We start from the raw sequence: 12,113 nt of genomic DNA, 5'->3' as shown, positions 1-12,113 counted from the left end.
GAACAGTTACGGGAAGTGTGCTTGGTGTTCTACAGTTTATCTGTATCTGTGTATAAAAGAATGGGTATATCATGCAGCAGTTAGCTATGGTACTTTATACAGATGTGTAATGATACACTCAAAAGCAGCGTATATGTTTGTACTACGCTTGGCAGCATAGAATTAAGTTGATGAAAAGTAGGATGTAAAACCGGGTCAGTGTATGGCACCACCTCACGAACTTATTGACTGCTGATCTAAGCCGTATTGTAAAATTCAAACTTTCTGGTTCTCCTGATTGTGAGACATCGAGTTGGAGACCTTAAATGGCATTGATCAAAAGTTACTCCAATAATGTGTGATATATTTGTTTTCTATGTTCGTCTAGAACTGAATATCCCATACTTTACATTTATAAATAGCCTTCAATTCCTTTTCGAACTATGGTTACAAATGTTTAATTTTTCATCATCACTGAAACTACTGTGTTACGTAGTTTTGCTGAAAAAATTTAATTAACTTTGTTTTCCTTTTCTTAAATAAGAATTATAACAATTTGATCTTACCTAGGTTTATAGTTGTTTACATTAATTTAACCTCTGTCTCGTTTTTCTAATGTTGTTTGGTTCATCATCACACATTTAAGACTTTTTATTTCATTAAACTACATTTAATAATCGTCTTGACTCTGTGATTTTATGTACTAGGTTTATTCATTTGTAAAAGGAACGTAAGACCTAGAATAGATAACTATAATTCAAATTTGCTATAACTCATGTCAACAAAGCAAGGGCGAATTCACTATACGAAAAGTAAAGTGGTCGGATCACCAACACTATCAGTGCCGAAGATGTTGTCCAGAAAGATAATGATGAATGTGCCACAATCGCACCATTCAACTCATGGAGAGTGACACCCCCAAATAAATGAATAGCATTAAAGCCACCAAGTGTATACTGTTCCAAAAGAAGTTGTACATTGTTTCGTTAAATCGTTAATACTACAGGTAGACAAAAGCAATTTACCCTCTCTTCTGTAGCGCAAACATTAAACCTCAAAGTCAAATAAAGTGTTACTTGTTAAGTATAGATATCAACACACACCAAACAAGAGGAAATAAGGCGGTAGATGAGCATTCATAAGAGCAACCATCAAAATGGTGCATATTAATAAATTTGATAGTCAAAATTGATGGTAAAGTTTTTTAGGTCGTGAAATTTGTCTCATTTTTACCTACTGTCCATTCGCCTCTATGTCCAATGGAATGGGTTGTCCTTCAGATATTCAATGATAAGTTTATTTTCGACAGAAACTGTCATTTCCGAGCCTAGTAATAACTTATTACCTCAGTCATGTTTTCTGTTATGCTTATTTTGAACAAGAAGTTTGAGAACTTAGTTTACATGGTTAATAATGAGTAGTGATGTTTAAAAAAGTGTACCGTTTCAATAACTGTTAAATATTCTTCTTCTATGACATTACTTTCCTACTTATTTCAAGGAATTCACCCGTATCTGTCAGTAAATGTAAATTATTCAAAGGGAACAGACATCGAGCATTTTGAAACAAACTAAACTCTACTTCTGCCGGATGACTTGGAGTTTCTTTTAGATAATACGCTATCAATTCTGCCAATGTATGGACTACTCCAGGTAGGGATAAATGAAACTGAATGTAACTGAAGGACGTTCCATGTATGGTAATTGACTTGAGAGTAGGAATGGTCAATTCAGTAGTAGCTCTCAGAAGACGCCTATTCCTCACGCTAAAATAGTTCTATATGAACAGTAGTCTGATGGATATGTTCTTTTAGGGCACAGTTGTTCGTTGCAAGATTTAATTCTTTGACTTCAATTCCTCATTGATAAACATACAAATCAAACGTAATTTAACTTGTGATGGCATGGATTAATTCTTTGTTTATATTTGGACTAAATTTTGATTAATGTTGTTATATGTGAATTGAGTGAAGATTACCTCGAGATAACTCACCGTGTCGCAAGTTTGCATAGAATATACAGAATTTAACTAGGATGGGCGTTCCATCCTATTTGGGACTCGTCATTTGAATGCGCCTGTATCACAGAGTTGAGGCTCACTCAGCTATTCAAACTTAGTATCTTCCACTTCAAACTCCAGAGCGTTATCCACTAAGCTGTCGAATGCAGATTGTCACTTGCTTTTGCAACAAGTATGAAATTTAATTTAATTTGTAAAGGTTTGGATTGTTGATATTACGACTGAATTTCTATCAGTGTTATGATTCATTCATAATACAAAGAGCATTTTTCTCACCAACTTATATAGATACAAATGCTCAAAGAAATGTCTCATTCATAATAAACACTGATTTGAATACTTTTAACAAACATGTATTCCAGACTCAAAGTAACGATATTTTAACGACAAACTGTAAATGTTGGAGTTTTGTATTTTTCTACCGTGAGACTGTAGTTTATTTGGTAATCCTGGTTTATCATTTCATAATATGGTGACCGATCAAATACAGATATAAATTAAAAGATTTCTCATGTATTCTACGAATATTTGCGAATAAATCTATCATCATCATTCAATTCTTAATAAAATACTAATATGCTAAAAATATTTTCTTAATTGTGAATGAATACCACATCAAGCTTATGATTTATTTCATTCTAATAGTCTGTAGCACTGAATGGTTCAAGTCTACTGAAAGATATGGGTTGATTACTTGACACAATTAGGTTGTGAATATCATAGAAAAAAACATTAAATAGTTAATGAAAAGATAGTGACCCTTGATAAATTAGACTGACTGATATGTACAGGCAGAAAAAGAAATTATGTATTGCTCAAACTACTTACTAATTGTCAATAGTATAGTACAAAAGTCAAAATAGCTAATGTATCCAATGTTTTCCGACAACTGAAGCTGATCTTTTATTATTACATAAAGTTTTAACCATCATGTCTGGTGAGATTACCTCACTGGTTCATGGTAAATGTTTAAATTTAACCGAATTGTAATATGATGCTATTACAGTGGCAAATTAGATGACATACCCAACCAATGTTCTAATATAAAAGCTATAAATTGGTTTTTGTCTGATATGTAAATATAACGATGTTATTGATTGAAAAGAAAAATTGTAACCAAACATGTTAAATTTGGAGTGTTCAATATCTTATTCTTAAAAAAATATACATGTATTATGCCTCAGTCTTTTGTCGTCGCTAGTGTCATCTACTTACGTTCATTCTGTAGCGAATTTCGGTATTGATGTTTGTTAGTTTTGGTGTTGCTTTGTTGAAAGTTATCAAAATTTTTTTATAATTTTAATAAACTGTTATAAACGTAAGATACTTGTTATAACACTTCTTTCACTTTCTAAACGTATGTGGGACGTTAATTTACCTTAGACGAATATCTACACTAGATTCCCACCCAGTGTCTATTCTACAGGACTTCAACACAACTCAGATCAAGAACACGAGATTAGCCTGACTAGAACGTCAACATATTTCCACACCGAAATTCGACACAAAGAACAGTCAATACATAATAAGGATAGGGGAATATTTAAACACATATAACACCTGTCATCCTATCTAATGTCTGACTCAGCAAACAACCAATCATTATCATCCTCGCCCACACATCATAAACTATGTTTACTGCATGAATTTAGCATTAAAAATCAATATTTAATCCTACTGTCTGATAAGTTTGAACGCTTAGATTCCTACATCGTAACAACTTGGTGATTTTCAGTTTTTCTGCTCTTGGACTCCTGATTAGGTGACAAGAAGTTAAAAATAACAGTTTTAATATCAAGGTTAGTTTATGAATAGGAAAAAAGGGACATTTATGGGATAAAGGTTCCATGATCTTCTGAACGAGATTTTTAAATTGGTGACACTATTGACAGTTCTCCAGTCAGAATAATGAGAACATAATTCATTGTTTTTTGGGATTCTCTTGGAATCTTCTGAGATGTAGCAATTTAGCAAAGCATTCTCAACATTTTCTTGACTTTCAAAAAACTTCGACAAGTTATCGATAGGCCCCAACACTTTTAGAGTGGTATTATTCAATCTTTTACACATGACGTAAAAATATTTCAGGTAAGTAGAAATATCTTCACGAATGTCTCTATCAATAGATCAATCAGTCAGTTAGCTGTTAACGATATGCGACCTAGCATGTATGAACGTAAGTCAGTTTGCTACAATGCGTTTCAAGACAACGAGTTGAAAAATTAAGCAGGTGAAAAGTGAACAGTAGTAATGATATCGATATCCGTAACAATAATCAATTTGTACCAAATGTTGTTATTAGAAAAATTATAATAATAAGTGAGTTTTTTCTTGATTGACTATCTGCAGCTCAACACTTAATCATCATAGTACCAAAATATAAACGACTGGTTTCTAGTCAGAAATGGGTAGTTATGTTTAGGTAAAAGTGTATTTCACCGACGAACCAGATGGCAGTTACATTATATCTTGACATTAGCTAAGTAATAAATACGTAACTAAGACACCTAATATTGATAAATATGGCAAGACTAAAAACTAGAGGTGAACTTGATCAATTACTAAAATGACGATGACAAAGCCATTAGTTTGTCGTAGAAAAATAATATGATCAAAGGAAATTATAACGTTGTTAGGATATTCACAAGAATATCCCAAAAATTATATTGAGTCTAATTCTAACGTTAAGTGGTATGTCTTCACATGTTTTCAGACTTTTCACATGTCGCTCCTTATTGGTCAATATTTACAGTTGTCCTAACTATAAATTTCACGTGTCGTTTTCCTATTGGTTAGTATTCACGGTCATCCTAACTGTATAAATATGCATTGTCTGTAAATTACTTTCGTTCTGCTTCTGACTCGATAAACAATTCTCATTTAACGGTTGTGTTCTGATTTATTGGAGTTTGGGGAACCGTATTGAGGTCGTACTGGGATATCTGAAGTTGGTCAATCGATAGAATTTCGACTAGTTCTATTGCGATACGTAATAAACGTACATAATATTTTAAGAGGAATCTAGTTTAAAAAGGTTTATCAATTGAGTATATTTTTATTTAACTGTTTACAATACCAAAAGGGGGTTTATTAAGAACCAGATACCTGTTTAGTGTGAGTGTACGGTTTTTTAAAAAATGATAATTTAACACTGTATGCAGATATAATGCTTGACTTCCAAACACTGAAATATTATAACATTTCTAAATAACTTCTTTTGAAGGTATTTCAAAATAGGTTGAAGTGCTGCTATAGTATATTAGTCGTTCAATCTATCTGATTCACATTGATCTCATTTTATGTGAGAAGAATCTCCCCTCATAGTTTTCGATTCAGTATTACCATTGGCTAACCCAAAAGATTTTGTGAACACTCAGTCTTTTGATTCAATGATTTTCTTAATTAGTTAAAAAGCTTGTTGTTAATAATGTTTAATTAGTTCAATACAGTTTCGGCAATTGTGTTTTTTCCTGATTTCACTGACCACCTTGCATTTTTTCATAGTGCAAATGTATTACTATATAAGAGAATTATTTTGAAGGAACAAAATCAAAGATGCATTCGCTAAACAGAGTAGTACTCATGAAGAAACTATAGATTTTATAAAACAGCTTAATCATGTCTGAAGGTGGGGGTATACCAAGTAAGGTTATTTTTAGTCGTTTGTTTACTCTATATAACTGACAGCCTTTCTGTCTCAGTATGTTTTTTATTGAACAGAATAATGTTTAGCCAACTAAAAAGTATTGGATGTAGTTGCAGCATCTGTAAGAACACTGTTTCATTTTCAAAAGACATGTTTTATGGGTTTCAGGGAAATGTAGTCAAATGACGTGCATAACTTATTTATACTTCAGGTATTTTCATGTTTTAGATTGGGATTAGCAACCATCCTTCCAGCAAAGAAAACTTTTCATGCGCTCGTGGATCCTGCTTAAAACATGGTAGATACTTATAAAATGACAGAACGTAATTCCTCTATATTGGCTGGTTACATTTTTGAATTCGTCCTGCAATTGATATGAGGCCTGTTTGGATGGAAGTAAATTGAATACGATTCAAATCTACAGCTTAATAGTTGAAAATTGATCGTTTTAACTATTAAATCATTACAATGTGCACGAAAGGATTCAGTTTACCATCGATAAGGCTTCAAAATGACTTTAAATTAGGTATCAGTGAAATACAACGGCTGATGAAGACCTAACAAGATAAACTGTTATTTTGCCAAATTCTTTGTTCTTGCTTTCTTCAAGAAAATAAAAGGAAATAACTGTATGACGTTTCTCAAAAACGTCTCCCTGCATAATTATTCATGTCACTTTATGGCTGTAGAATATTAATAGCAGTTACTGGACTTCAGTTCTATGATGAATTCGGCAAGACTATATATTGTGAACGAGTCAATCAGGAGCGTTTGAGCGATCTCAAGGTCACGGCACTTAGTTTAGAACCCAATGCTCACGTACGATCGGTTTACAGTGGATTTTAAAGACGTTATAAATGAGTGGCTACAACAGGTGTGATTATTAGGAAGTTCCTTTATTTGTGAATGTGGTAGTCTAATGACTCCTAAACCATGTGCAGACTATCATGATGATGTTGTATCCCAATGTAATATATGTTGGAGGAAAAAGTTTGCTAGAACGGGAACTTTTTAGTTCGATCGCGATTGAGACAAAGACATTAAAATAACTGTCGCAAACTGGATAAAAAAGGACCAGTAACACTGACTGCAAACTTTACAGATGTTACCGAAGCTTCGGCAGTTCAATGGTATGAGTACTGTCGAGATATATGTGCAATAAAAATCACAAGCTTGCATGAGTCGTTTGGAGAATCGTAGAAATAGACGAAACAACTGTGAGGAGGTGCAAATTCAATAGAGGACGAAATGTTAAGGAAGACTGGGTAATTAGCGTTTCCATAAGTATACTTAACAGGTCCTTGGTACATAGGATAGACCATCTCATAAAAGACACCTCCAGCGTGTTAGTACGAGCAGCTTAGAGTCAACTCCCAGTTTTAATGTTCCACCGAGATAGTAGCTTCTCGCTTAACCCAGCCGGTTCAGTTCAGACCACCAATATCAGCCTCTGCCATACAAATCATGTGTTTCAGACATACGCAGTTTCTATACACGCAAATCGGACCTCACCATACCATAGAAAACAACAATTATACAAGATCAGGCCAAAAGTAGCTGTGATTGTGAGACACTAACTAATAAATTGGGAATAACTTAAGAGTAGTAGATTGTATAATAGTAGTCAAATGGAAGCTTGTCAGTTAGTCAGCTACAACGTAGAACCAGGCACACACATGCATCGGTCCAAGTTGCCATACCTCGTTAGCACAACAAGATGAACACCGGATTCATAGAAATAGTTGATTTAGTGGTGGTAGTATATAATAGATAGGTTGTATATAAGGATATAGTACAGAAAGGAAGAACGTTATGAAGGAATTTTAATCTTAAGATTTAAGGGAAGATAAAGAGTGTCTATACCGACTCCATTGTGATCCATTCTGAGCCATGTCACCTAGAGTCTCCAACCATTGGTTACGATAGTTACGCGGACTCCAACCAGGTAGTCTGCATCTGCGAACATGGCTCAGACTAGAAGTTAGTGACTTCAAGCACTGATGCCACGTTTTGGTTTGGCCGCCTGATGTGAACCGCAAAACAAGAAGCCTTAACAAATTACGGAAGCTATTTTTGGGGACGTTAATTCATTTAATTCAAAGCTTGTAAAACTGTAACATTTACTTTTGTCCCTAGCCTATTCTACAGATCATAAGCTTTCGTTTGATGTATAATTCATTGCCATAGCATTTTCTGTTCTAAAGCTATTGTAATTTAGACGTAATCTTTTGTACCCTATTTTCTACTATAATCCCCCAGTTTTGGACATAATTGTATTTTCCTAATTATTGTACGTTGTGGTCAGCCTATTCATCTATTTATTCATGTAACCTTTCACCCTAATCTGAATTGGGAATTCGAGTGCTAGATCGGGGTTGGAATAAAGTGATTAGCGTTCCAGCTGTCTTTGTCTTCTCTCTCTCTCTCTCTCTCTCGTGCTTGCCAGCCAATCAGGGATAGAATAGTTTTCGTCTCTCTACCCCCACTTCGAACTCACGCATATTAGCCTCAAAGGTTAAGCCAGTCAGCCTACCGGGTCAATGTCTTAATCTACATTACACAGGTCATACTCGGCACAAAGTGGGTGGAAAGATTCAAGGACGTAACACCGCCCCTAACTCTTTTCCAACCATCCCCCACACTTGTTAGCATAGCACGTCGTGGTGATCGGTGTTCAGGCATACGTAACACGTGGCCTAACCATCTCAGTCGATGAAGATTCATGACCTCGTCAACTGGTTTACCATCATTTCCTAATACCCTGTGTCTAATCTCACTATTACCTACCCGGTGATCCCAGCAGATGCGAGCAATATTTCTATGGCATCTGATAATATAGTTACTTAATAGTTGTACAATATGAATATATATGATAATAGTCCGTAAACAGATGCTAGAGGTTACCATTCACTTATTCTTCAACCGGATATAACAGGTATATTATTGAATAATAAAGACGTGATTTAAAATGAAAACTTCTTATGCATTTCGTTTAATGAAATGGTTTATAATTTGTCCAAAAGTGAAGAGTGATGTTGATTTATGAAAAAAACCAAATATACAGTCAAAATTACAGGACTCATCATCATCATGATTGAACCATATTTTAAAATATACAATTTATCATGAATTGTTCAATAATCACACAACACAATATTGATCTAATTAAGTCAATTTTAATAAAATAAGGAATTATAACAATGATGACTATAATTATAAATGGTGCACACAATATTGATTAGTAAATAATTTACACGATTTTTTTTTGAAAGTAAACCAGGTTTCGTAATTGAAAAGAAATCACGTCTTGCAGACAATTCAAATAAGATTTTTGAGTGATAAATTAATTGGTGCATAGACCAATCAGAATGATGTATTTCGAAATCTAATGATTTCTGATGTTTAATTTGAGACAAGAAACAATCATATTATCCTTTAAACTTTATTCATTCAGTATCCTGAGGTACAGGTTGTTTGTATTTTATGTATCACAGAATGACTTTGTTTAGACCATCACTGGGAACTAGGAACCATTGGAGAGGTGTATCATTTTAAAATGAGAACATATATATTAGAGGCTGACTGTTATGAGGACCATACTTCATATAAAAAGACTATGTTAACAGTTATTCTTTCAATATGAATCACTGTCAATAGTTTTCATATGTAACAAATAAAAGAATTTCTAACACAATAGCAAATATTATACATCTTGGATTACTTTCGTATCACACGATGAGTTTGAGTCAAAATGATACGGACTAACAGAACAGCGACATAATTACTACCTCCTTGGGTAAAAGTAATATTTAATGCCTGTATATTTATCAGACCATTTTGTAGGATGATATCGTTATATTCTTATACTAGTTAATACGAATAATCTAGATATACCACTTCTATAACTTATTAGACATGACTCCAATTTAAAACCGCACATCTATCATGAAGTATTACCTACCTATTTAATGGCCTTTCTATACGATCAAAGCAGTGGTTATAAGGACAGTATACGCCAGGGTTCAATTACCCTGAATAATTTAACTACTTAAAGAAATAAAGACACAGTTACAAGCGTGTACATCAATATACAGTTTTTTATTTGAACAAAAGGGTCATTCACTACTTTATGTTACTAATAGGTATATATTGCCATTATCTTTAACATGTCCAGAAGCTATTTTCGAACAATCTAGGATGAAATTAAGAAGTCTACACGTTTCAACTATTTCTTTAATATATAGTAGGCAATGAAGATCTCTACATGCTTGTTGGTTTTTGTTCAAAACAAAAAAAATATTACTTCATTCATGTGGGAAAGATTGATATTTATTAATCTTAGCATTTAAAATGTGATAGTTGTATACTTAACGCAAATGAATTTCACCAATGTGTAATTAACTATCGAATAATGTGATAACAATTACTGATATCTATGGCCTATATTTTAGAGTAATCTTAATTGGAAGTAAATATCAAGAATTCTCCCAACATACACGACAAATATTTGAAGACACATATGGCCAACTAATATTAATCGGAAATCATTTTCTCAATTTTTCAAAACTGACGTTCCACACTTAACTGCTACCTAGTGTAACGAACTTTGATACATAAATCAGTAACTTGTTTTAGTCAAAGATGGTAGATACTTACAGAAGGTTGAATGAGTTTTTTCTATGCTCATCGTTTTCAGGTGATGACTTGCACTAAATATTCGGACTAGTAGATGCTCAGTGAAACGTATTGCGATCGTTTAGTTTTTTGATGAAGTATGAACCTTGTTTTTTTTCAATGATAACGACGTTTGACGCATTGTACGATTTGTCAAAAACTGATTTGAGCCTTCGTTTCAACACACGGCTGTTTGACTAACCTCTAAATGGTATAGTGATGTAGACATGCTTTTTGATGCCAAAAGTATAGTAGGTTCGACGTAACTCTGATAATCTTGGTCTTCCTATTGAAGTATTTAAGTGTATTAAAGGGAAAAACTTTTATATTTTTGGGATACTATTAGATATAACTAAGCAATTAAAAGCTTCCAACTCTGTCCAGAACCTACTCTTAATGTCACAAATCAACCACCATCTAAAGACAGGAAATAATCATGAACCGATCTTTGCAATGTGACTATTTAAAATCTAGAAGCACAGAAAGACCGTTTCGTCCTAGTATGAAACTTCCCAGAAGCGTACATAAACGACTGGAAACAAAAACTCGGAATATTCGGTCAAATATGAGGTAAATTGATATTTAAGGTTAAAACCATTTATCATCTATTACAAACACCTTATTAAGGCTTAAACAATCAAAACAATGTTTGAGTATATTTTTATGATGATAAACATTGAAGTCCATAACGCGCGTTCCATCCTACATGGAACTACAAAGTTGGAGTTAACTGCATCAGTACTGACATTCGCATCATGACGTGTACGCGATACCATTAGCTTTAAACACTTAATTTGTTACCCAAAATATTATCCAAATACCGTCTAGCTTGTGTCATAGGGATTGTACAAGTGTAAGAAAATCGAGTAGGGGTTGTATCCTCCAACGTTTAATTGATTGTTAGTCATCATTCAGCTAACTTGCGAGTTATTTGTAAAGTTGTTTATAGAATTCGTCCAAATCTACCAAAATCTTCTCACGTTCAACTCTAAAGTTCGTGCAAAAGAGAAGTTTGACTAATCTTTGTCTTAATAGCAGCCTACACGTATTATCAATCTTATTTTTACGTCATTAACTTTACATTTGAAAAAGTACTTCACTTTTTAATTATTTCTTACATCTTCAGAACTGTTTCTAATATCACTCAGCGGACAACTGTGTTCACGTGACCTATTTTGGACGATTAGTGTTCTGACTCGTTATAACAGAAATATTTATTTTGATGAGAAGGAAACAGTTCAGAGGTGAAAATCTTGTATGCTATTGCATATGTAAATTGTTCAATAATCCCTTTAATCTATGACCCAAATAGCCATCGGCTAATCTAATCATTCTCTTTGAAATAAAATACCAAAGCAACACTTTCAACGTTCAAAAAATATATCGTACGCAGCACTTTCGGCAATGTTTTCATTCATTTAGTGAATGAATGTTGTATCATAGTATCAACTACATTAAACATTGTGTTCCGAACCCTAGCTTTCATGAAATCTGTGTTTTCCCTCCAAATTATTAAACTGTAATATACTAGACGTGTTCATATCAAACAATTACGGATATTTTTAGGAGATTGAATTGAAAACTTCACTGTAAAATGCAATACTTATCCATTAAATTGTCAGGAAAACAGTCTGTTATATCCCCTGCTGAATTATGAATGGTAACTTTTAGGACTATTTATGGACCATGAGATATGTATATTTCCCATTGTATAGTTGTTAAATAACTGACCAAATCGTATTTGTGTTCCTCTTATCATTAGCTTTATTTTGACCTATAGACTATTATTATACGA

Source organism: Schistosoma mansoni (assembly GCF_000237925.1).
Source record: "Schistosoma mansoni, WGS project CABG00000000 data, chromosome 3 unplaced supercontig 0124, strain Puerto Rico, whole genome shotgun sequence".
NCBI lineage: Eukaryota > Metazoa > Platyhelminthes > Trematoda > Strigeidida > Schistosomatidae > Schistosoma > Schistosoma mansoni.
Note: the sequence above shows the minus strand (reverse complement) of the source record.